This window comes from Magnolia sinica, chromosome 10 (assembly GCF_029962835.1).
Source record: "Magnolia sinica isolate HGM2019 chromosome 10, MsV1, whole genome shotgun sequence".
NCBI classification, from domain to species: Eukaryota; Viridiplantae; Streptophyta; class Magnoliopsida; order Magnoliales; family Magnoliaceae; genus Magnolia; species Magnolia sinica.
This window is the reverse complement of record NC_080582.1, coordinates 45,465,750-45,492,901: the sequence shown is the minus strand read 5'-3', so window position 1 is coordinate 45,492,901 and position 27,152 is coordinate 45,465,750. Positions and strand designations below refer to the sequence as shown.

Genomic DNA, 27,152 nt, shown 5'->3' with positions numbered 1-27,152 from the left:
TAGGAATATCTCCAATTCCACCTTGATCGGCATAATTTTTGGCAATAATCTCGTCGGATCAATCCTGGCCTAGTACGATGAGAAATATTATCCGAATATTTCTATCTCGAGGTCGAGTTGTTCAGACAGCTTGGTTGAGATGATCAAGTCGGTTGGTGAGTCTCATTACCAAGTTCTCAGCTTGACCAGTTTAGCTCAGTAGGCGAGTCTTTCATAGAAGCTTAGCTCAGCTTCTTAAGTGGTTGATGCATTGAGGACTCAGGAAAGTTGCTCTACTGATTCTTCACCACATGACTCATATGGCTCGTCAGACCGGCTTTTCCTATAACAATGTCCTTTAAATTCACTTCACTCGTTGTAATACCTATTTAAAGGATTCTAATGATCGGATGATTCAAACCGTGTAATTAATGGCATCTGAAAAGATCATTTGCTAGAGATAGATTTCATCAGTGGCATTTGTGACCATTGGATTGTTGTGATTTTCAGCTAGGTGGATGGAAAGGTTCTCGTGCATTCAACCTGCTAGATCATGTCTCACTTGAGGAGACTAATATTCTCATAAAATTTTGAAAATCTAACTTATATGCCACTTGCCCCTCACTAATAGGTTGCTTATCCTATTACAATATAACAATAGGGTTCATTTTTCCCTCCCTCTCTTGGAACTCCTAGGCATGGCACTTCAGTATGGTTTTTTATGCATTATTAGTGTATGACTAATTTTCTATTGTCCCTGAAAGGCTTACCCATATAAGATTTAAAAATATGTTCATTTTCTTAGGTAACCTTGGCTTTCCCCTTATAGGAAGACATCATTTTAAAGCTCTTTTGGATAAACTCTAAGCGATTAAGCCCTTAAAGAGCTACCCGCTCTGATACCAATTGAAATTGCATAGAATAAGATACCATGAGACGTATAAGCTTATGAGGGGGGTGATTAGGATCAAATAAAATTGCGATCATTACATTAATTCTTTATAAGGGAACCAATCCAATTAATGTTCTGATTCTGTTTTGGTCAATGAATAATGTTTCAACCGCTTTATCGTCCAACTGGATAGGATAGGACTCCGATTCCAGTCGAGTTATTAATTGGATCAAGTAAAGTAGCATTAAGATGGCTATAAGTATATTATTAGCACTCTAGGTTTTCCTTATCTTTGATAGTTTATTTACAATTGATCCATTTCATCTGGAATTTGGTAATTAGTTTATATTTTAGTTCTAGTTCTAATTTATTTCAAAATTTGCACAAAAAGCAAGTCCATGTGGGTAAGACCTCGGTCTCACCGAGTTATTTCTACATCGCAACCTTGCATTTGTGATGGCAAGCGAACAACTCTATCGATATCTTCACTTCGACTTACATCTTCAAGAAGATAAGTTTTGATTTTCAGTATATTACTTTCTGTTTCGGTTTGTTTAGATTGTCTAGAAATTTCATTGGGTTGAGGAGTGATAAGCCCATGAAAATCATTTGAAGTTTTGTTGTGGTAATCCTGTGAAAATCACAAAAACTGTAAGAGGTTGTTGAGGTGATAATGTGAAAACCTTGAAAATAGTGGAAAGCCAAAATTATGTGTAATAATTTTGAGAGTGGAGTAGGTGCATGTTAAACACCAAACCACTATAACTCTGTATGTATCGTAGTGATTGATAATCTTATTCTTGTTTTTATTATCTTAAACTATTGAATTCAACGACGTTGTAAAATAAAGTTGTCCTACCTAAGATTTTAGGTGAAAGTTGTCCTACGACTCAATTGAGATTAATATTTTTATATCTATTGTTATTGTGAATTTATTTTCCACGATTGATTATCAAAATTTTATTAAGTCCTATTCACCCCTTCTCTAGGACATCTATAGCTTAACTTACAAGTGGTATCAGAGCGAGGTTACCCTTGTTTGGATTCACTTCCTAAAGCTAGATTAAGAGCTATAAGATGTTAAATTTCGAAAGCTTATCCGTATCCAGGCCACCTCCCTTTGATGGCTCAAATTATTCATATTGGAAAACCCGGATGAGAATTTTCTTCAAATTATAAATGAAAGTGTGTGGCAAGCCATTGTGACTCAATAGTCAAATCCTACAATGGAAGTGGTAGCCGAGGACAAGACCACGTCCATAAGAGAAATAGCTTATTAGCTATGGACAAGTACTTAAAAAGGTGAAAGTAGTGCTAATGCAAAATCCTTTAAAGCTATAACTCATGCCCTATCACTTGATGAGTTCAAAAGAATCATTTTATGTGATATAACAAAACAAGATTAGGAATACTTTAAATGACCCTACGAGGGAACTAATATTGTGAGAAAAGCTTAAGATCTAAATTTGAGAAAATTTGTATGGAAGAAAATGAGACATTCATGGACTTCTATAGAAAATTAAATGACATAGTTAACTTTATGTGCAGTCTTGGTGAAAGTATCCCTGAAAGAAAAGTTTGTGTAAAAATACTAAGATCACTTCCCAATAGGTTTAATTCCAAAGTTATTGCTATACAAGAATTTAGAGATACTGACAAAATGAAGGTTGCGGAATTGGTTGGATCTCTTCAAACATAAGAGTTGAATTTCAAAGCTCCAAAAACAAGTCCATTGCCCTCAAATCTTCTAAGTCTAAATTAAAGGTAATGAATGAAAATTCAGATAATGAGGAAAATGAGGATTATATAGCATTATTGGCAAAGAAATTTCTTAAAATTTTCAAAAATAAAATAAAAAATAATTTTTAAAAACCTTTTGACAAGAGAAAGGGAGATTTAAGTCATTAGAAATCAAAATCCAAAGACACCCAATGCTACAATTGCTCCGAGTTTGGGCATCTTGCTTCAAAATGTCATAAAAAGGATATATTGAAAAACATAAAAGGCATGAGTGCTACTTGGGTTGAATCATCAAAATCTAAAACTGATTCAAAAACCGATGAATCAGATCAAGAAGATGTAAAAGAATATAGTGCATTTATGGAAATAGCCATAGTCACTACTTCAGAATGTAGTGAAATGTCTGAATATGAAACTCCTGAAAGTAGGGATGGAGGGTCAGGTGGGGGGCATGATTGTGAAGCTTGAGGGTTTTTAGACTGTTCTTTTTGTACTAACTCGGCGACGGCGGCAGCCAATGCACTTCTTCTTCCCTTAGCCATCAACCCGTCCCAACCCACCCGACTTTTAGCCCTACCTACATCATGTATATAATATAATGAAGTTATTTTTTGAGTTTGAGTCAAGCCAAACCAAAATGAGTCAATTCGGGGCGAGCTTCGAGTTGAGCTCGAGTAAGCTCAGGCTTGGTTTGAAACTTTTTTCGAGCTCAATAAAATAGCTTGTCTCGGTGTGACGACCTTGGAAATTTTTGTGCTTATCTTTCCTTAAGTAGTTGTTTTTGGGGTAATTAGCGCTATACTCGATTGCTTGTGAAATTCGCATCAATCACTTTAAATTGTATCTGCATGGCTCTAAACTTGTAGATTAGTTAGCGCTACGTTACTCTGAAATCTGGGATCCATCGCTAAATCCAGTTGTTCTGGGGAATTTTTGGAAGTTTTGGATCGGACCTGGACAGCGCGTCGAAAGTCCGATGGCGATGATCTTAGGCTGTTGCGGTCACCGAGTTGGGTTTGACCATCACCTCGAAAATCAAGTCCATGTGATGTTTTGGGTCGATTTGTTTGAGTTCGGAGTGAAGAGTGTGAGAACGGTTGGAAATTTAATAAGCTTTTATGAAATCTGAGTCGTGTCACTTGCGCGATGATTTTAAGCTATCTGACCGTTGGATTCTGACCCAATTTTACCCTCTGATCAGGGAAGGTGGCCCAGGCATATCCTTGTGCTTGTAGACCTGATCGAGATTCTATGACCGTTGAATTGAGTGTGGTCCGCCACGGCTGATCTGAAGAGCCGGTCGGTACGAAAACTCAGCCTGACCTAGATCCATGGTCAGTGAGCTTAAGTCCGACCTTTCGTGGTTATAGGCCCACCAGAAGTGCTTCGTTGGATCGTAAGTGGCTGGTTTGGTTATACCCTAAGTATACCTTGGCCCTGGGGTTATTTTCATCAATTATAGGCCTATTTATAGTCCTTAAACCCTAGCTCTCTTTTCCATACGAATTTCTCTAACCCTAGCTTGGAAAGAGAGTGGAAAAGAGAGAGAAAGTGAGAGAGAAGTTGGTGAATTATCTTGGATTCTTTCCTATTCTTCTTCATCTTTGAACCTTCACTTTGAATCGTTATTCTGACGGTTCTGAGTTCATTTTGGGGTAAGTTAACCTAACCCTAATCTGTGTTAGAGCTTAGAATAGTCTTGGTGTTGTTGTATCTCATTTCTATTCTTGCCTTAGGTTATTCTATCGCCGTTGACGAAGACAACTCGTCTGAAATCAGTTCGGTGTTCTTTCCTTTCTTAAGGTGCGGACTTTAAGTGTATAGGTTATGGTTTTCAAGGCTTTCAATGCCAGTTAGTGATTTATCCTTGTTATGGATGAGATTTCACATGCCAAATGTTGTATTTATGTTGCGTTCCTGATATGCATGTGTTATATTGAGATTTGTGTATTCTATGTGTATGTATAAAGTACCGTATACGTATAAATTATGCACTTGTGTTTGCCATGATTATTTGTCATGTATGCACGCTAGATGTGTGTATGACAACTCCTTGGTAAAAGGAATTGTCCAAGTACTTGTTTTTCAACATACGTCATGTATGTTGTACCATGTATTCTAAGTGTTTGTAGAAATGCATGAATGATCTAAAGTGTAACTTATTACACTAATTGCGAGCGTTGAGAAGTGATTCTCAACACTCCTACTGATATGCATGATTTTCTTCTTGCTAGTTACATTACATGTTATTTAAATTCAAGCATTACTTATGCTTACAATTATGTTAAGTTGATATTCCTCAAGTGCTTATGTACCATGATTTGAGTTGTTGTTTCCTTTACTGTTCTACATTCAATTCATATATCTGTCGTAGTGTAATGTGTTTGGGACTATGCATTAGTCCAGGAAATCGGTAATCGGCCTTAAGATCGTGGCTGAGGTTGCTTTCGCCACGTAGGACGTATTAGACGAACCCGAGTCGTATTAGAGTTGTCGGCAGTGGTTTGGCCACGCGGAGTGTTTGCGCACTCTATGTCGCTCAACCCAACGTGCACTCGTACTAGTCGAGTTCGTCAAGTAACCCAATTGTCCGATGTATGTTCACCATGTATGGACACTACTGCTTGAATCTAAGGTACCGAACTTACCAGTGAAATCCTAATAACCATGGTACCTCAATCCGCTAAGACTCATGAGCCGGACATGGTGGTTGGGACACCGTGGTCGAGCTGTCGGCCTACGCTGGGGTGACGAGCCTCCCCGTAGTGACCAGTGAGCAACAAATCTCGTGAGCCGATTATGGTGGTATGGGACACTATATTCGTGCTGTCGGCCTACATTGATTGGTGACGAGTCCTTTGTAGTGACCTCGAGCATACCTGGATACCGCAATGAGGTAACGAGCCGAACTGTGGAAATAAAGGTATGAAAGGCGTGCATTGATTTGTGACGAGCCCTTTGCTACGACCTTAAATATATGATCGTATGAGATGTCTAGGACTGACGACCCTAGTATGGATCACTGTTTGGATGATGATATGAGGAAGGTATCTTAGCTTCCCAATCCTGCTGTATGAAAAGGACTAATAACAACTTGATAATTATATTCATGTACCGCATTTGCATGTGCTTTGTAGATGTGGCGCACTTTGAGGTGGTGTCATGCGTAAGATGAAGACGCTGAGGGTGTACGCATGAGGGCACGCATCATTTTGCATACATCCTTGCATTAACAAGAGTACTTAGGATTTATTTAAATGTTTTGCTTTATCATTACTGCTTGATTGAACTGATAACATGTTAACCAGTGCCTTATTGTTCCACTGAGTTGATCACTCACTCCCACGTTCTGGGGCGGTGTTAAACACCCACCAGACTCTGTCTTAGGTTCTGATGTTGCAGATGTTGATGCGACTTCTGAGGCAGAGCGGGAGCTGGATGAGGATGAGGCTGCTTTCTCTTATATGCAGTTTTCAGACGGGTTCTAGCGAGCCTTGTTCTGATGCGCGGGACTCTGGGATTATTTTGGGATTTAAATGATGTAATTTGATACTTATAATTTTGATAAGTAACACTTCTATACGACCTGGTTGGTGAATGTACTTCAGGGATTCACACTTATACACATGTATTTCTATAAGCCTTCCGCTTGCTTTATTCACTTATCCCTGAATTATGTCTGTGTTTTGGCTTAATCTATTCCATGTTTTATGCACTAATACAGTCAACATACATCAATCATTAAATATGTTGCATAAGTGATGTTTTGGAACTCGGGAGCTGAGTTATGCTCAACCCCCGAATTTCAGGGCGTTACACTCAGCCTCAATTAAGTTTTGAATCAAATTAAGTCGAGCTTTTTCGAGCTGAAAAGGACCAGTTAACCAAGCTAACTCGGTTTGTGCCCAACTCTAGTTGACGCACAATGCTCCAATTCCTATTATGATGTTTTAGAGGCATTTACTCCTCCAATTTCATGTTAGGATGTGATAGACAAAATGAGACGATGCAAAACCCATGTGGCTATGGCCACACTCACTATTATTAGCTGATCTGTTTATATTTCGGCGGACTTATTCACGAGGTGATTCCCACGAGGATGAAGGGAAAGCAAAAATTGTGCCCAATCCAAAACTTCTATGCGCCAAGCATGCGATCTCCATTGACTTAGATCGAGTGGCCCACCTGGCTTTTGGATCAACCTTATTTTTTTGGATCACATGTTAACATGGGCAGGAGAAACTGATGGACGAAATAAATGTCACGCAAACACTCTGTGGTAGCCCCCACAGAGAGGGGTGTGTTACTCAGCTAACAAGTTACACGCAATCTGGGAGGAGGTGAACATTGTTGAAACTTTGAATGAGGAGAGAAAAAGAGAAATCATTTACTCTAAAAGCTTAAGCTGTCAGAGGGTGGTGTATCAATGTATATCAAGGGATTTCATGACTTCAACACCCCCCGCACGTACGGGGTGAGAACTGCGCACGGGAACATACTAACAAGGGTGGAGGGACACTCACACCATAAATAGGCTGGGCTTGATTTCCCGGTCCCTAAGCCGGACCTGATTTTCGTGTTCCCCCATGGGAGAATAATATTTTAGCGAGGCATATCTACTGCTCTCGAGATTCGAACATAGGACCTTCCTCTCTAATACCATGTCAAACAACCTTTTACTTTAAAAGCTTAAGCTGTCAGAGTGTTGTGTATCATTGTATATCAAGGGATTTCATGACTTCAACAAACAAATAAACCAACCTTCTGAGCAACAAGACTGTCATATTCTTCTTGTGAAATTTAAACCATGCTAGGAGAGGAATCAGATGGAGCCTCCTTAGATTCAGTAGTAGAAAAATATGCACCACGGCCACCGGACAAGCGACCTCGTCCACGAGAAAAACCTCAACGCATTGGAGGTCTGCCATGAAGGATCCAACAGGTATTGACCATATGATTGGTGTGTTTGCAATGAGTGCAAAAAAGAGAATTGCAACCACGACTACGAACTCTAGAACCACTTCCTCGATCAATAGAAGTACGAACATCAGCCTGTAAGGCAAACTGAGTAATTGAGATGGATGGATTCATAACCCGCTTCCTCTTCTCTTCTCTAGCTAGAATAGCATACGCTTGATTCAATGTCATGGACTCAACATTATTGATAATTTGTTGCCTGAGTGTGTCATATTCATCATTCAGACTGTCTAAAAACTTGAAGATTCGTCGTTGCTCTTGCCGTTTCTTGATAACAACCACATCACAAGTACAATAAGTATTCTCCTCGTCGTGGTAGGTGAGTTCCTCCCATAAACTGCGAAGTTTGACATAATACTCCGTGAGGCTCTTGACATTTTGTTGGAGAGATGCAATCTCCTTCTCTAACTGAAAGATGCGGGCCATGTTGTGTGCATCGCTGTAGAGTTCGCGGATAGTGTCTCAAATTTATTTTCTCGTCTTTAAGAAGAGAAGGCCACTCCAGACATTGTCGTTCATGGAGTTCCATAGCCATGACATGACAATCATGTCATCTGATTCCCAATCCGCCTGTTTTGGATCTTCATCATCAGGACGAGGAAGGGTCCCAATGATGTGGCCAAGTTTACGCTTGTTGCCAATAAAGATACGGACAACTTGTTGCCATTGTAGAAAGTTGGTACCAGTGAGAGGAGATGATGTGATATTCAAACCTGGATTCTCAGAGTGTATGAGATCAACATCAAAAGGAGATAAAGTAGAATCGTTGGAGTTCTTCAATGGAACCATGTGGAGAAAAAAATGGACAAAGAGTTTAGGCAGAAGAAGTTAAAGAAAAAAAATTGATTTATTTATTATTTATTATTATTATTTTTAAAGAACCACCATGCTGGCCGTATAAGGGACGGCTAGCCAAACTATAAGAAGCAAAAAATAAAAAAGAGGGGTTGTGAAGGTAGGCAGTAGTAGGGCGGTGTGGTGGTGGTGATGAGAGGTTGAGAGATTAGGGTTTAGGAAGCGAGGGATTGAAATTTCTCTGATACCATGTTGAAATTTATGAGGAGAGAAAAAAGATAATTGAGTAGTACCCTCGATCTCTATATTATTTATACTAAAATACAACCCTTATCTAAGAAGAAAATAAACTAAGATAAGAAAATAAATGAGAGATAAAGAGATAAAGATGAGCTACGTGGAGAGATAAGGACGAGCTACGTGGAGAGATAAGGAAGAGATACGTGGAGAGATAAGAACGAGCTACTTCCCCGATATAATGAGTCCACTTGATCGCTTCTCCTTCGATAAACGTTTCTCCTTGACTAGTGAAGGGTTTAAGTCGTCATACACGTGTGGCACGTTGATGGTCTGAATGATCGCGATGGGGGATTAGCCTGCGACCATCTCTAACAAAAGGCTTCTAATAGGGCGCGGATTGGATACTGACAATGTCAGTAGCCAAATGGCTACTGAAGTGACGTCACCAATCTCCGTAGACCCCACCATGATGCATGTGTTATACCCATACCGTCCAACCATTTTTAGAGATCGTTTTATGGTAATACAAAGAGAATGAGATATCTAAAGTTCAAGTGGATCCCACCCTAGAAAATAGTGGGGACTCTGACATCCAGCGTTCAAAACTTCTTAGGGGCCACGGTACACAGGAGTTTCCGATGAAGCTGATATTTTTGGTTTCACTTCATCTATCTCTGTCTAAATTTACGAATAGGATGGATCTCAAAAATACATCACCGTGGCCCTATAAATGTTTCAACGGTGGGTGTGACGGTTCCCACGGTTTTCTGTGGTGGGTCCACTTGAACTTTAGATTATCTGATTTTGTTTTTATCGCCATAAAACGATCTCTAAAAATGGTTGGACGGTATGATACATCACATGCATCATGGTGGGGTCCACATAGCTTGGTGACGTCACTTCAGCAGCGATTTGGCTACTGACCTTGTCAGTATCCAATCCGCGCCCCTTCTAATCAACTCTTCTGACGTTACGCTCTCTCCCTCCCTTGGCTGCCCTCCGTCTCGCTAAGTCCGTTCCTCTCCCTCTCTCTCTCTTTCTCTCTCTTCAATCTCTTCTCCTTCAGACGCGGAAAATCCAGGCCATCAGTCTCCAAATCAAGATTTCCCACGTTTGGACAGGAAGAATTTCTAGGGTTTATCTACAAGGCTTTGAGGTAAACCACAAATCTTGAATTTGCAATCAGCCCTGCCTTCGAATTTCATTCCTTTTCCATTCAATCTGTTCTGGTATAATACTTGAATGCTGTGTAGGAATTCCTCTGCATCTTCTTTTTTTTTTTTGGGCTTGGCTTCCTCGAAACCTAAATCCTTGCTTGCATTAGATCTTTGCTCCTTTTCTCTTACCCCTCCACTCCACTCCACTGCGTTTTCCTTTTTATTTTCTGCTGGAGGTGGATAATCTACACTGGTATGTAACAAGTACCACACGCCAGTGTTTTGCACAAACTGTGTAGTGGGGTTTTGGTAATTCCCAAACAGCATCTACGATCTTAAGGGTGTCTTTTGGATGCGCAAATGAGTCAAACTGCAAATGTGCATTTACGTAGTCAAGAAGAATGACAGGAATCAATGGCTTCCCCAAGCATTCATGTTGAGGAAGTAGCCATTAGATTGGAGTTATAATTCTTTTGAATTCTGCTTGCAAATTACACAATTCCAGTTTCAAGCCTAGACCCTCTATATGAATCCAAAGGAAACTGCAATTTGTTCGTGTTTGCACTTTATGAGATTAACAATTGCTATTAAGGGTGCAACTTCGGTACCCAGCCTGACCCAACCCACAACCCAATCCGACTGGAATTCCAACACCAGGTGCCCAACCCAGACCCAACCCAAATTCCTCCATACTTGACCCATCTTGACGTAAACCCAACCCAAATACATGTGATTCTTTGCAACCCGACTTCAATTTGCTCAAGTCAAACTCATCCCAATTTCAAATCGGGTTGGCGTTTCCCAACTCAAACCTGACCCAAGGACTTTGACAACCAGACTCAGCTGGACTTGAACTCGGGTTGGGTCAATTGCATCAGGAAAGCACCTATTAACATAGACCTATTTGGATGCGTCCGTTTGCACTTGGTCAATAGAAAATGAGGAATTCTGGCCCTCAGATATGTATCGGTTGCCTTAACCCTGATTCTTCTTCGCGTTCCAATGTGTCACATGTAAGTCCCACCATTTATGCAGCCTGTCCAAGAAGTCTGGCAGATTACCTATCAGGTGGCCAACACATGTATGTTGAATGTTGAGTATTGGTCATTTTTTAACTGCTCATTTTTTCATTAGGGAAAAGTTTTATTTGGCTGTTGGAGGATTGGTTGCTGGGCCCAAATGATATAAGGCCCAGCTTGGCTATATGGTTAGATACTTCTGGACAATCCATTTGGTGTCCTACCATCATAATGAGAAAGTATTCCTCAAGTTGAAGTTGACTTTCTTCAATCTCAACTTTTACAGTAATTGTAAGTTCAACTTGAAAGTAACATAACTGTAAGTTGGTGCTCGGAGCCCACTCCCTCCATAAATGCTAAGGGTCTATTTGGATGACAATGAAAAGGACATTTTTGCAGTCAATAGAGCTGTCAATGACTATTGGGGAAGTTGTTGTGCCTTCCAGATTGACCCTTCTACTGTGGCCATTTGATCAGTGGATTAGCGGGATTTTCAGAAAGCGAATGGTCACATGATGGCGAGGCTAAGGGGTTGTTTGGTTGCAAGCAAAGTTTTGTCCTGAATAGGTTGTCCGTGGCAGATAGCCTGTTTCTAGTTTCACAACCTAGTTTTTATACAGGAACCAAGAAAAAAGATGGAAGGCTACGGGTGGTAATGGGCTGGGCCGGGCCGTGCCTGAGACTGGGCATACGGCTCGAGCCTAACCCAAGCCGGACATGTGCCTAACACAACAAACCTATTCCCTAGCCCAAAAAATTGGTTGGACCTAGGCCTGACTTATGTTGACCCAACATGACCCGGAAATTGATAAATCCCTATTTCCTACTTAAATGTTCCTACTTTATCCATTGATCAAGTGGGCCACATGCGGCGCAAAGAAATAAACACTTAAGAGGAATGAAAACAATGTTCTACATTCAAGTTGCATGGATTGCGTAATCAATGAGTAGAATAAATGAATGATATATTTGTAGGATATTGGACATACATTTGAAGTCAGGTTGGGCCAAGGCAAGTTGGGCTAAAATGACTTCAGCCCCAAGCCTAGCCCTAAAAGTGAGAGGGCCATACATGGCCCACGAGCCGAGCTAATAGGTCCAAGCCTAGTCCAAAGCCGGCTCGGGCTCATTGGGCCAAGTAGGCTGCCCGGCCTATTGCCACCCTTATGGATGGCTTGTTCTAACTTTCATTGTTTACTTAGGAATTAGGATAGCTTGTTCCAAAAAAAAAGGTCTAAAAGTTTGTGTTCCTATTTTGGTATCCATTGGAATATGCTGTTGTATATACATGCGCCACATGTCCCATGGTTTTGCAAAATGCTCATGTTATGGCTGTATTGGTCATTACATAATCTTCTTGGTCACCCCATTGCATGTTACAGGGGTGAAATGGTTGGACTTATCAGCACAATTATACACGAGGCACCCCATTACATGTTACGCCTATAGGACCCATTTCATTTCAAAATTTCCACATCTTTCACATCTTTTCTCCAACTCAAGTGGAGTTCTGTGTTAGATTCGACCGCATGTTGCCCAAATACAGGATCAAAAGAGGGAAGTGACTGCTCATTTGAAGGCCTGTAGAAGTTTTAGTCTGTTTTGGGTTTTCGATAAACCAGCACTTTTTTTTTTTTTTTTTTGGGGTTTTGTTTTGTTTTTCCTGCTTGTTGTTGTTACATTTAAACATGATAGGATCCAATCTATCAAATTATGCTTGATATGTGTTCGATTGAGGCTCGTTTCCTTGATTTGTGAAATAAGGCTCTTAGGAAGATGAATAGTAACTGTGTACTGTCCATTGGATTAATTCCCCCGGGAAGTGGTGTATATAGATTGGAAAATACGCATTAATGGGATGACTCTCATGGATTGCATATAAATTTTGGCCATCTTCGGGCCGTTCGAAGTGCGCCCAGATCTGATCGACACTACTTATCTGATTTTTTCAAATTTTTTCTTAAAATTGCTTAAGAAAAATAGTGTATATAGATTAGAGATATACATTATTGGAATGAATTTTGCTAATTACACAGTTCTTGCCTTTTTTAGGCTGTTAATTATACCAGAATCGACCAATATTATTCATCAGATTTTTATTTTTTTAATTTTCTTAAAATAACTCGAGGGAAATGGTGCACATAAGTTAGAGATATGCATTAGTAGGATGAATCTTGCAGATTGCACAATTTTTAGGCCGTTCGGGCTGTTCAAGTGTATCCAAATTGGTCACAATTCGTTCGTTTTTTTTTTTTTTTTAAATTCCTCATTTTATTTATTTATTTATTATTATTTTAATGGAAACTGTGTATATAGATAAGAGATGCATCAGCAGGATGAATCTCAAGGATTGCACAAATTTTGGGCTGTTTCCATGTCATTCAAGTGTATCTAGTAATCAACTTTAAATAGGCAGGTTGACATACATCATTCTTCCCAAAGAATGGTTCTATGAACCATCAAATACTTGTCAAAAAAAAGAATACATATTTGGGGTCCTTGCATTTTCCTTAAAAAATTCCAATATTTTTTAGATTTGTTCTCCCCAAAAAATATTGGCTGTTATGGACCTGTATCAGCCAATACAGGGGCCGTAGAGGCTGATACGACCAATATCATGTTGGCCAGCAAGTTGGCAAGTATGGGGGTTGATAATGATTTTGAAAACCTTGCATGTTCCCCGAGCCATACACACTTGCCTGTAAGTGCCGCTGTCCATCTTCAAACACCCCACATGTCATATATTGGCCCATCAATCTTCTAGGACCAATATGTGCCAGTGGGCATGTGTTCTACATGTGCCAATGCCCATTCTCAAGCTCTCCTCATGTGGCATGGTCCATCTTCAAACACCCCACACATGCTATTGTCCGTCTTAGAGCATTCCATGCATGCCACCATATCAATCTTCAAGCATCCCACGTGCCACCACCAATCTTCAAGCACCTCACACTGTGCCAATGTTCGAGCTCTAAATGTGCTACATGTGCCAACGTCCATTTTCAAGCTCCCAACATGTGCCACATGTGCATAATCCATTCTTGTTAATCCTGGTGTTTAAAAAATTGTGTCTAGAATAAACTTTCCAAATAACCTGTCGGGTTTTTAGATCTAGGTTATCTTCCAAAAAAATAAAAATAAAAAATCTCCTGATAGGCTATTCAGGACGACTATCCATACAGAACATTTGTTGCATCCAAATGAGCCCTAATGGATTGTTTGGTCCTGCAAATGTGCAACATTGGCACTTGTGCAATTGGGTGGTAAATCACTGTATGATTTTTTTTCAAAAGAACCCAATAGCTATATCTCAGTAAGTGTCTTTCTTACCAGTGAAAAAATGATAAATGGGCACCATCCAAATAGGCTCTAAGGAAGGAAACTAGAATTTGGTTTTTTCCACAATTAGATATACAACTGGGTTTCCATTCGATAGTGCATCCAAAAATACCCAAAAGAGCTTGGCATTCGACATTGACTTCTTTTAAGTGCGTTATTGTTATTAGCACTTGGTCAATCAAATTGGCATGAATTTCATATTCGGGTTGCAACATGAAAATGTGCATATGCAGTCAACAATCCCAGAAGCTCCACACATGCGAACATGGCATGCACGCCTAGTTGTGTGGACTGCCGATTAGGCGGGTCCAGCTGCTAATGTGCCATGGCTTAAATCAGGCTGATCTGCTCATCTGGTTAGGAACATTTATATTAAATGTGGAGTGTTATCTTGTCTTCGCTGTGCATTTTCCATGATGGGGAGGTTTTTCCTTCATTGAGCTGGAGGAGCCAGGTGTTATGGACAATAATTGATGCTTTCACCAGGTGGGCCCTACAATCGATGAGAAATTGTATAAAATCACACTGATGGGACAATCCTAGCTGCCATAAGTTCCAGTTAAATATGGACCACTGGCCTTTTTTGTTTTTAACCATCTATGTAAAACCGTTAATCAGATGAATAAAGTTGTCCAATGATTTGATGTGTACAGTTCCACATCCAGTACAGGTTCCATCTGAACGGTCCATATCATCCATTGAGACAGCCAAGTGGGCCTCATCCATGCCCCATAATGGGTTGTCTAGACAACAGACCATCCATTGAGATGCATCAGAACCAACCTCTTTTTAAATGTTGGACTCACAAGTTGTGCATGTTGGCATGTGTCAAGGCATCTGATCTGGCAACTGCAAGCAGGCTTTGCAAGTAGCATACCTCAATCCCAATTTATCTATCCATAAACCAGCAACCTGTATTGCTCTTCTAAACAGTTCAGCAAATTTTGAAGACTCAAGTATAACAAATCACAAAAATATCAGTTTTGAAATCAGCCATTGAAAAAGAACCGTTAAATTGCAGATTCTTCCTCCCTTCCCCCCCCTGAAAAGGACAAATCAATGTCTGAAATAGAATCATCGTCATCGTGAACCTAACTTCTATAGAAAAATCTGCACAAATGTTCATGTAAAAATGTTATATAATGGCTGTTGATCATTGATTTCTGATTTGAGACTATTACTTGGAAGTCCTGAAAACATGAGTGTCGGAAAGGTAATCACGTATCAGTTCCATCCTTACTGGACCACAGGTCACTGAATTTATTATGAATGTAAGATAAATATTTCTTGGGCTGCAGGGACAGCCACCATTCACTGTATGCTTTCTGGCATGCTTCGGGAGAGGTGAACTCTATAGCTGATGTATTAGCTAAGGAGCCTCGAGAGCTGATATGCATTGGCTATTGCCATCCTTTGACTTAATTGATAGTTTTCTTTTTTCTAGTTCCTTTTCCTTTTAACAACATTCTCGATAGATAAAAAAGACCAATCTTTCTGTCTCTTTCAGATATTTGGCATGGGTGAACTGGAATTGAGCTCGAGTGAATTGGCAGTAAGTTGGCTGGGTATCACCGAGCATACAGCCATCTCAAACCTTACTGATTTTCATGAATATAAAAAGACTTAACCTACTGTGCTTTGAGTGAAAAATCTACTCTGATGTGATTCACTGAGATTTAAATAGACAAAAGATGGCATTTGATGCTGATAACATCAACTTCGAAGGTACATCAGGATGTGATATTAGCTCGTAAAAAGGTTTTATAACGTCAATTATTGGAATCATTCATTCAGAATAAATTCCTGAGCACGCATTCAACAGCAAGTCATTGGTATTGTCTTCAACTCCAATGATATTATGCATAAAAAGATCAATGAGAATAATAATTAGGTCATTATGCTGAAACATAGATCCTGACTGAATAACCACTATGATAAAGTACTGATTAATATAAAACCACTGTTCAAGTGAATCATTAACTTTTTTTTTTTTTTTGAAGGATAAAGATGTAATTTATTAAAAAAGCTTGAGAACAAGCCAAAACAATACAGCAAGAACTAACTACCAATGAATAGAGGATGCGCAATCTAATCATTAGAACTGCAAAAAGAAACTGCCCATTCTCTAACATCCCTTGCAAATTTCCAAAATACTTCTTCCCAAGGGCCCCACTTGTTACGGAAGCACTGAGAGTTATGCTCCCCCCTTATTTTCCATAAAACAGCTAGCATAGATAAATGCTAAACCAGCCAGCTGTTCGTAGGGAACTGTACGCCATGCCACATCTCGAGCAATAAATCTGTTGAAGAGGGCATGACCCAATCTGAACCAAAGGATATGAATACCTAAGACGACAGCTTTTGAACGTGACTACAATGTATAAAAATATGGTCAATAGATTCTGCGTCTCTCATACAAAAAAGGCATGCATTAGGGAGAACCATGCCTCGTTTCTGCAGATTATCTACAGTAAGAATGTGCTTGCGCCTCACCAACCAAGCAAGGAGGCCACTTTGGAAGATGAAACTTATCTTTGTCCTTATTCATGGATTCTAAATCTCTCATACCCAGTCCTCCTCTGGGATAGACTTGCACACATCTTCCCACTTGAAACGATGAAACTTATCTTTGTCCTCCACACCTTGCCAAATGAAATCCCTCCTCAACTTGTCCAATCTATCCAAGACAGATTTTGGACATTTGTATAATGACATGAAGTAAATAGGGGGATTGTATACTGCTGCCGTAAGAAGGGTAATCTGATCGCCCATCGATAAATGTCTTCTATTCCATTTTGAAAATCTCCACTTGAGCTTTTCAATCACCTGATTCCACAAATGCTTAGGAGGAGCACCCAAACATAGAGGGAGATGCAAATAGGTGGATGGAAAGCTTCCGACACCGCATCCAAAAGTATTCACAAAACAACAAACCTCTTCGCTAGAAAGTCCAATACTAAGCATTTCACTTTTGTGAATATTAATTTTCAGCTCCAAAACTTCTTGAAAGCATTCTAGGATTTTTCTAAGATTATCCACAATTGTTGCGTCTGCTTCCGAAAACAACAATGTGTCATCTGCAATTGGAGGTGCGTAATTCTGTCCCCATTTCTTGACCCTCTGAAACCTGATATTAGGCCCATATCTTGGCCTTTAACAAGCATGCCGCTCAAAGCTTCCACCACCACTATAAACAAAAATGGAGAAACTGGGTCCCCTTGCCTTAATCCCCTTGAGCCTTTGAAGAATCCTTTTGGTGAGCTGTTAACCAGAACGGAGAAGGAAGTTGACGAAACGCATTGTTGCATCCATTTAATCCATTTGCTGCCATATCCAATCCTATTCAACATATACTCCAAGAATTTCCATTCCACATGGTCATGCGCCTTTTCTAAGTCTAGTTTACATACCACTCATTTGGTTCCTTGTGTTTAGGACTATACACTCAAAGCACTGTCCAAAATTTGATGATTTGCAACGAAAACACCTTGATTCTCCGCTATTACCAAGGGGAGCACCATCCTAAATTTGTTAGCCAACACCTTAGCCAATATTTTATAGGGGCTTCTGATGAGGCTGATAGGATGAAAATCTGAAAGAGACTTCGCACTATCTTTCTTGGGGATTATGACTAAAAAAGTGGCTAATGTAGGGGCATTTTCACACCGGGCTCGAGTGGGGTAGCTTGCGGGATGCAGGGGCACACTTGGGGTGGGCGGCTTGTGTGAGGCGGGTGGCTCGTGTGAGCCAGGCCCCACTCGTGTGAGGTAAGTGACTCGTGTGAAACGAAATCCATGTGAAGTGGGGCCTACGAGGGGGATTCAGTTGAGGTCCTAACCCCATGGGACGTGGGGCCTGGGCAACGAGATAAAGGGATTAATTCGCCATGCTCGATCAGTTCGAGCTTTTAGAGCAAGTGGTTAGTTGTCCTGTATCAAAGTGGTATCAGAGCGGGACGTCTCGTGTTCGAGACTCCTTATCGGGGGTGATTAATGCAGGGGCATTTTCACATCAGGCTCGAGTGGGGTGGCCTGTGGGATGCAGGGGCACACTCGGGGTGCACGACTCGTGTGAGGCGGGTGGCTTGTGTGAAGCAGAATCTATGTGAAGTGGAGCCCACTAGGGGGGTTCGGCTGAGGTCCTAACCCATGGGATGTGGGGCCTGGGTTATGAGATAAATGGATTAATTCGCCATGCTCTATCAGTTCGAGCTTTTAGAGCAAGTGGTTAGTTGTCTTGCATCAGTGACCCCCATCCCTTTAACAAGTTTACCTCTTTTGTTGAATTGCTGAATGAAACCCATGTCATCTTTTTTATTTTTTATTTTTTAATATCAAGTCCCCAAAGATTTTGAAGAAGGCTATGGGAAAGCCATTGGGACCCGACATGTTGTCTCTACCCAATGCTTCAATCACACACTTAACTCTCATCCTTCGAAAATGGCTTCTCAAGTGATTCCTTACCTGCTTCTGAAATCTGATGAAATGATAGATTATCCAATAAAGGCATTTCCCAGTCTTCGCTTTTTAGAAGTGAGGCATAAAATTTCATAATGGCTAAGCACACCTCATCTTTGTCATCGAACCTGCTCCCCTTAACCATTATACTGCTAATCCGGTTAGTTTTAGCCTGGGCACTCGTGATACCATGGAAGAAGGATGTGTTCTTGTCACCTTCCTTAAGCCATACAACTCTCGATCTTTGCCTCTACTGCTAATCCGGTTACTTGATTTCTTCTTCTTTTAAAAATTTGGGGTACTCCATGGAGAGAATTTACCGCTTGTTCCGTTCATTCTCTAATGGTCCACTCCCTTCTTCTTTAATATCCAGATCGTTGATCTCGTGGGTTAAACTTTCTGCCTTATAGATTGTTTGCTAAAATATTCCTTTTTCTAATAAGTTAATTGGATTTTAGAAGTCTCATCTTTTGCATTAAGCTAAAAGCTGCTCTTTTTGTTACTTCAAAAGATTGCCACCAATCTCGAACCATTTCCTTGAAAATTTCCACCTCTAACCATGCCAACTCGAAGCGAAATGGTTTAGGTTCCCAGCTTTCATTCTCCACTTCCAGCAAAATGGGTCAGTGATTTGAACATGTTCTCGGTAATCCCCGCGATTTAACCCAGGAAATTTCTCCACCCAATTAGTTGACAATAGGAATTTGTCTAAACTAGCTAAAATGGGAATCCCCCCCAAATATGTATGCACACTAATTCATTTTGACAGACCCAATCTTCAAAGTGCCTTATATTTCTTGAGACCCTGCCCCTTGCCTCTGTTGGACTTCTCACGAATAAATTTGACAATATTAAAATCTCCAACTATGCACCATGGAAAATCGTACTTCGATTTAACCTGATCCAGCTCTACCCAGAATAGGTGTTTCCTGGTTGGAATACAAGGACCATATACCGATGTAAATAACCATTTAAACTTAGAGGTGTACACGAGTCGAACCTCGGCTCTGCCACTAGCTGACCCCAGCTCAAACTCGGCTCGGCTCAGTCCTCGAGCCTGATTGGCCAGCTCGACTCGGTTCGGTCAGCAGTTCAGGTTAGTTTGAGTCGAGTTCGATCTAAGATCGAGCCTGTGCGGCATTTTCACAAACACATGGAGTGCACTTTCAATTTCTTACTGTATGTAAAACAAAAACATCTGTTTACAGGTATTTCATCAAACACCTTGTAGGCAACATCAAAATCAAGAAAAAAGGTTATTTGTTTCATATACATACCTTCCTTGCCACCAGTTGACACTTCGTTGAGTCATTTCATCAAACACTTGGTGAGCAACATCAATATCAAAGTAACCGAGTGACCCAACTAGTTCAATCTGAGTTCGATTCGAGTTGGGGTTCGATCCGAGTTGAGTCGAGCTCGGGCAAGCACGAACTCGATTCAGCTTGACTCGGCTCGAACTCGGTTTCGGACTGAGTCGAATCGAGCTTTTTCGAGCCGAGTCGAGCGAGCTAACCGAGCTAACTCGGTTCGTGTACAACCCTATTTAAACTGGGATGAAATATCCTTTAATACAATTAATACGAGGGAGTCATGAATCTTCCATACACCATCGATCTCTATCCTAGGTTACCACCATGCCCCCTACTGATCCTTCTGCATCCAAAGCTAGCTAGCCTTTGTTTTTTACTCCCCAGATCGATCTTAAAGTCTTTTCATCAAAAGCCTCCAACTTGGTCTCTTGTAGTGCCAAAATCCAAACCATAAACTTGACTATTTGTCACCCAAAATCCTAGCGAATGGATTGAGTTTGATAACCTTCACTAGACAAGAAAACCTTGTATAATGTGTGATTTGAATATAGAAGAAAGGAATTAAGTGCTTGATCAAGAGTTACAATCTCAACGTTGCAAATTTCTACAATGAAAACTAGCGAAGAACGGGTATTTTGTTTTTCTTTTGAATGGCATGGCTAAGAATAGACCCATTGTTTTTGTTTTATTTTATTTTATGAAATACGGGGAAATCGGTTGAATTTTTCGATGAAACTTCAGAGGATGTTAAAAAAGGCATCATCACACTTAGAAATCAAAAGATCACAAAATAGGTGCACATAATAAGTTTTCTTTATATAGGGTCCTAAAGTATGCATTGTCCAATAGACGTGATGCAACTATATTCAAACTCAGTTCATATCATTTATAAATCTAAGAAAACATGTATGAAAACACAAACAATATGTTCATAGGCCAAAGAAATAAAAGTATACCTGTGATGTTCCCTTAACGTGCATGTTTCAGTGTGCCTCAGACCCACATAGAGTTACCCGCTGGCTCAAAGTAATAATCTCCATCTCCACGGGTCTGGCCATGGTATTGCTCCATGAATTGACAATACTACACCCAAGTCATAGTAGAATGATACCAATTAATATACTCTTTGACATATCACTGATGCATCCTCTTCGAACTGGATCAATATGCTCATCTGCGAGTACTAAATAATTGTCGCCATATGTGGTTGATATGGATTTGGAGCTGGATATGGGGTGGGTATATATGAAGCTCCTAAATACATTTATGCCCATATGCATACCTTGGATATCCCTGCCCATACGCAGAAGCATTCTCTTTCCTGTAACTACTGGAGTTGCTTGTCGCATTTCCACGAGGTCCACAACCATATGATCCATAGTCATACCGTGGAATCAAGGTGTGCCGTAATTAGAGCTGTACACGAGTCGAGTTAGCTTGCTCAGATCGACTTGGAAAAGCTCGACTCGACTCGGATCGAAACTGTGTTCGAGCCGAGTCGAGCCAGATTTAATGAGCTCGGAACACTTCGAGTCGAGGCGAGTAATGCATTGTCGAATTGAGTTGCATTGTTCGATATACGTTATGCAACTATATTCAAAATTAGTTCATATCATTTATAAATCTAAGAAAACATGTATGAAAACACAAACAATATGTTCATAAGCCAAAGAAGTAAAAGTATACCTATGATGTTCCCTTAATGTGCATGTTCCGGTGTGCCTCAGACCCACATAGAGTTGCCCGGTGGCTCCAAGTCATAATCTCCATCTCCACGGGTCCGGCCATGGTATTGCTCCATGAATTAACAATACTGCACCCAAGTCATAGTAGAATGATACCAATTAATATACTCTTTGACATATCACTGATACATCCTCTTCGAACTGGATCAATATGCTCATCCGCGAGTATTACATAATTGTCGCCATCTGTGGTTGATATGGATTTGGAGCTGGATATGGGGTGGGTATATATGAAGCTCCTAAATACATTTATGCCCATAGGCATACCCTGTATATCCCTGCCCATACGCAGAAGCATTCTCTTGCCCGTAACTACTGGAGTTGCTTGTCGCATTTCCACGAGGTCCACAACCATATGATCCATAGTCATACCGTGGAATCAAGGTGTGCCGTAATTAGAGTTGTACATGAGTCGAGTTAGCTGGTTAGCTCGCTCGAATTGACTCGGAAAAGCTTGACTCGACTCGGATCGAAACTGTGTTCGAGCCGAGTCGAGCCAGATTTAATGAGCTTGGAACACTTCGAGTCGAGTCCGAGTGGGACCTAGCTCGACTCGACTTGACTCAGTATTGAGATGGACTCGACTTGGTTTGGCTCGGATCGACTTGGATCAAGTTTTGAGTCTCGAGTCGAGTCCGAGTGGGACCTAGCTCGACTCGACTTGACTCAGTATTGAGCTGGACTCGACTCGGTTTGGCTCGGATCGACTTGGATCGAGTTTTGAGTCATACATACATACATACATACATATATATATATATATACATACATATACATACATACATATATGTATATATATATATATATATACATACATATACATATATATATATATACATACATACATATATATATGTTTGTGTATATATATATATATATGTATGTGTGTATATATATATATATATATATATATATATATATATATATATAACTTAAAAAAAAAAAACCCTTACTACTCGTTCACCCAACCCTAACCCACTCTCCCCCTTTCGCCCAACCCGTTCGCCCAAATCTTCTCGCCTCGCGGCCGTCCGTTCGCCCAATCCATCGTCGTTCTCTAGCGCCCGACGATTACTCTCCTTCCAGCGTTTGTTTGGACGACCGACATCTGAAAGTGAGTCTTCTCCTCCCCCCTCCATTTTTCCAGTGTTTGTCCAGCGAGTACTGTCCGTCCGATTAACGGACCCCACCCGACAAGCGACCACTGGCCGGGTGGCTCTGGTACAGTCGGACGATGGCTTTGGCCCAATCAGACGGTCAGACGTCTCAAACCTCGACCAATGGTGGCTCTGGTACAGTCGGACGGTCGGACGCCACTGGCCCGATGTCTGTGGGCTGTGGCCCACTGTTTATATTATTATATATATTTATATATAAAAATATATATTATAGATTTAAAAATAATTAAATTGCTAATTTGATGAATGTATTATGGATCATTGTGGATGGTTGGATTTATGGATGATGGATGTATGGGGTGGTTGGATTTATTGATGATGGATGTATGGGATGGTTGGATTTATAGATGGATGTAAGTGTATGGATTTATGGGGGGGATTAGGTGGTGTTGCTGAAGATCATTGTGAGGCCCACTTGGTTGTGTATGACATCCAAAAGGTGTAGCCTGCAATGAAGATCATATGCTCTGGAAATATATAACTCGAACTTGAACTCGAAACTCGGCTCGAACTGGACCGAGCTGTTGGCTGAGTTGCTGATCCAAGCTCGAAGGCCGAGCCGAGCCGAGCTCGAGCTGGCCGAGTCGAGGCAAAGCTCGGCTCGGCTCGACTGCGTAATGGTCCCACCATTACCATTGCATGTAATGGCCATTACGCCCTCGTAACGGTCAAAATTATTTTTTCCGCAAAAAAACTTAGGAAAAATATGGGGAAAATTTTAAATATTTAGAGGATTCCAACTATGTATTCCTTTGTGGTTTTGAACATGTTTATAATGGTGTAACGGTCCACTCTTTGGTAAGATTTTTATCTCGGCATGTCTAATGATTTTATTAACTTAATAGGCTTAGATTGAACCCAAATTGGCCTACAATTCATGTAAGTTATAGCACTTATCCCACTAATGCACATCCCTAACCATTTGACATCATTTCCCTCTAAGAAAATTTAATAAAAAAATTGAATTTAAATTCGGATTAATAATGTCACAGATTTAGGGGCCACTCGAATGCCTCCAAATAGTCTCGAAATTCATGTAATGTATGGTATTCATCCTATTAGTGCATATTCATAAGCATTTGACATTACTCCCTAAGTAATTACAAGAAAAAAATAAAATTAAATTCGGATTAATAGTGTTGTCGGTTTGGGGGGCCACTTGAATACCTCCAAATCATCCCCAAATTCATGCCAGCTATAGCACCGATATGCATGCCCCTATCCATTTAACATCATTTCCCCCAATAAATTTTAAGAAAAAAAATTGAAACTAAATTTAGATAAATAGTGTTGCCGATTTGAAGGACTACTTATACCCAAATCGGCCTCAAATTCATGTAATCTATTGGCCCTCCTCCCACTAATGCAATTGGCCAAAAGTTATGCTTATTTTATCATTTGACTATTAGATCGATGGACATTAATTGGATGGTGAAGAATGAAAACTATCCAATGTTCCTATTTTAAAAAACAAGTGTCTGCAAAACAATGGCTAGATACGCAAGCCATTGGCTCACATGATATTAGATTCGTTTCTTGTGGGGGAGGGCCCACTAAAATAGCTTGCTACTTTGCTTTTGAGTGTTTCCCTTTTGTTGCATTTTTGCATGGCCCTGGCGGACTCCTCATAATAAAAAAAGAAATCAACGGTTAGGATCATTAAAACAATTTGATTTTGGGATTATGACTTAGCTACAACAGGTCTCATAATTTTAATTAGTTAATTTTGAATTAATATATGCCATATGTACAATTTTCTAATTATAGAGTATAATACAAGGCAGAAAAGAGGTGGTTTCAAGTCAAACCGGTTGGGCTACAAGGCACGGTTCACCCAACAGACAACTTTCAACTGGTTAAGTGCACATGAAATTCCACCTTTCCAATAGATTGGCCCCAAAATGAGGGCCACCTAGTGCATATATCATCCATATCTACTCATCAGGTTGGCCAGACCACATATAATAATTTTCATTGATAAATAGAGAAATAAAAGTGTGGTTTACTCGATTGGTGGATATATCTGAGTTTTGCAAAAAGTGATCCTTGTGATGGGGCCACATGCATAAAAGGTTGGAAGTTGTTTGTTGATGGACTGTAGCTTATACTCTAGTTGGCTGGATGGATGATGGGGACATCAGATGACCTACTCAGGTGTATCAAAGACGGAGGTGACCACCCACATTAGCGCAATTTTATTTGTGGATAGGAAATGAGTTCCAGATGGGGCCCGCTGGGCCATTTTGAAGACCCCAACATGCATTGGACATGCATCAGGAAGACTCCACATGCATTGGACGTGCATCAGGAAGACCTCACTTTGGGACGAGGCATGTGGGCTACTTAGGAGATCATTTTAATCATATGATTTTTTTCTCATGTCGATCCGACCGTTGGATATTGTTGATCAGGCCTTTGGGCCCTTGGATCTTTCATATCTGGGCCCCTTGGACTTTGATATTGCTGTTTTTTTTTTTTTAAAAAAAAAATATTTTTTGTTATTTTTAGGATTGATTTGATGGATAAGGTTGGTAATAAGTGTTTTAATTTTCTTATTTTGGATTATGGGCCATTTCACTTTAGTGAGTGGCATAGTTGTAATTATAATTATAAAAGCACCCTAGTGGAGTTAATGAGGAAAAAAAGAAGAGAGAAGCTCTCTTGTGTTTTTGGGTTTGTGAGAAACCCTCAATTCCATTTGAATTGTGGAAGAGTAAAAGCTTGTTTGGTGGTGGATTCCCCAAGCTGCATCGCATCATTCCTCTTTCTCTTCTTCAAAAGGTATTCTTCTTCTTATCTTGTCTTCCTCCTTCCCCTTCCATTACAACCTTCTAAGCCTATCAAAACCCCACTCAATCCTCTTTCTCATTCTTCCCCTTCACCTAGATACGTGTGGACTCGCACGTGTTCATGCACGCACGCATGTGCGGTTTGTACAAGCAGCCATGTGTGGCCCCCGTTTGGGGTTTCCCTATTTGATTTCCCTCCAAAACTCCCTAAACCCTAGATTCTTTGAATCCTTGAAAAAAATCCCATTCCTAGATCTCCATCTATGGATACTTTTTTATTTATTTTTGGTGAAACTTTCCCCAAACCAGAATTTTGCTTCCATCATTATCTATCCACGTGGTTGTTGTACTGACCACGCTAGATTGGAAGTCCGTACTTCCAAGTAGGCCACTCTTGAATTATTTTATATTTTTGTGTACCGCATATGTTATAACGTAGGATTTTCGTGTTATAAATCTGAATTTCTGAATCTATTATGTGGATGTGCTTGATTTTACATGTTAAATGCTGAAATTAATGTGTAATTGATTTCTCATCTTACATCCTAAGATAGTTTCCATCATCCTACATCAACATATAACTTTTTTAAAAGCATGATTCTTGAGAGAGAGAGAGAGAGAGAGAGAGAGAGAGTTACACTTACACACTTATACTAGTAGTAGTAGAAAGGGAGAGAAGAAAAAAAGAAATAAAGGTAGTTAGGTAAAATTTTTTTTTTTTTTTTTGGAAATTGTCGTCACGCCGTCATGATGCAACCTAATGGATCATTAGGTGCATTTTTTCAGGGTGGCCCGTTACATACCTGTATCGTGTAATGGGTCACATCGTTACTGTTACATAATGGTCGTTACGTATCTGTTTTGGAATACCTTATGTGGAATAGAACTGGAGCTACCTTTCCCCCCATGACGTCTATGAACCCCATTCTCCATGCTGAAGAATCCTTAATGCCACTCAATTGCTTCTTACGACAAGTCTTCATCTTGGGTGACATGCTTAAAATCCCTCTCCCCAGTGAATGGGCTAAGATCCTTTTTTACTTTGACTCTCATCACGTACATCATTGCCACCCCCACCCCCACCCCCACCCCCGTCGCGCCACCATCACCACCGACACCACCAGGCTCGCCATTTCCATTGCTCTTTGTATACATGTCATTGTCGAATAGAGTGTAGCTACCACGTGTCTCATGAGATAGTGATCGCTGGCAACCTTCTGTATTCCTTGTTAATGGGCCGAAAGCTTTTGGATCTAGCCTCCTCTGCAACCGCCTCAATGTCGATGCCCTATGATGCTGCCTCCTCTGCTTTATTCGGATTTGGTCGACCATATGCTTGATCTAGGTCATTTGACTTAACCCACTGGTTAAGTGGGCCATCTATATCTTCTTCATGGAATGTATGATGATTGATGACCATTAAATCTAATGGGTCCTCTTCTAATTTTTTTTTGTTGTACCTTCTACTCGTAGCAGCTGAGCCTCTCTAAGCTTCATATTATAGTGGCAGAATTCTAGCTTATGGAGCCTCT

General features: G+C 40.4%; 1 protein-coding gene across 2 annotated transcripts in view; it reads left to right on the top strand.

Annotated features, from left to right (window-relative positions):
- Positions 1 to 9,591: 9,591 nt before the first annotated feature.
- The window catches only part of LOC131258347 (uncharacterized), a 127,775-nt gene continuing 110,214 nt past the window's right edge, over positions 9,592 to 27,152 (top strand). Inside the window, exon 1 of one of the 2 annotated variants that reach the window (XM_058259609.1) lies at positions 9,592 to 9,779. The gene's annotated coding sequence lies outside the window, so the exon portion shown is untranslated. Of the gene's footprint in view, positions 9,780 to 15,639; positions 15,691 to 27,152 lie in introns of those variants that run through there. The other variant, XM_058259610.1, reaches the window with a different exon arrangement.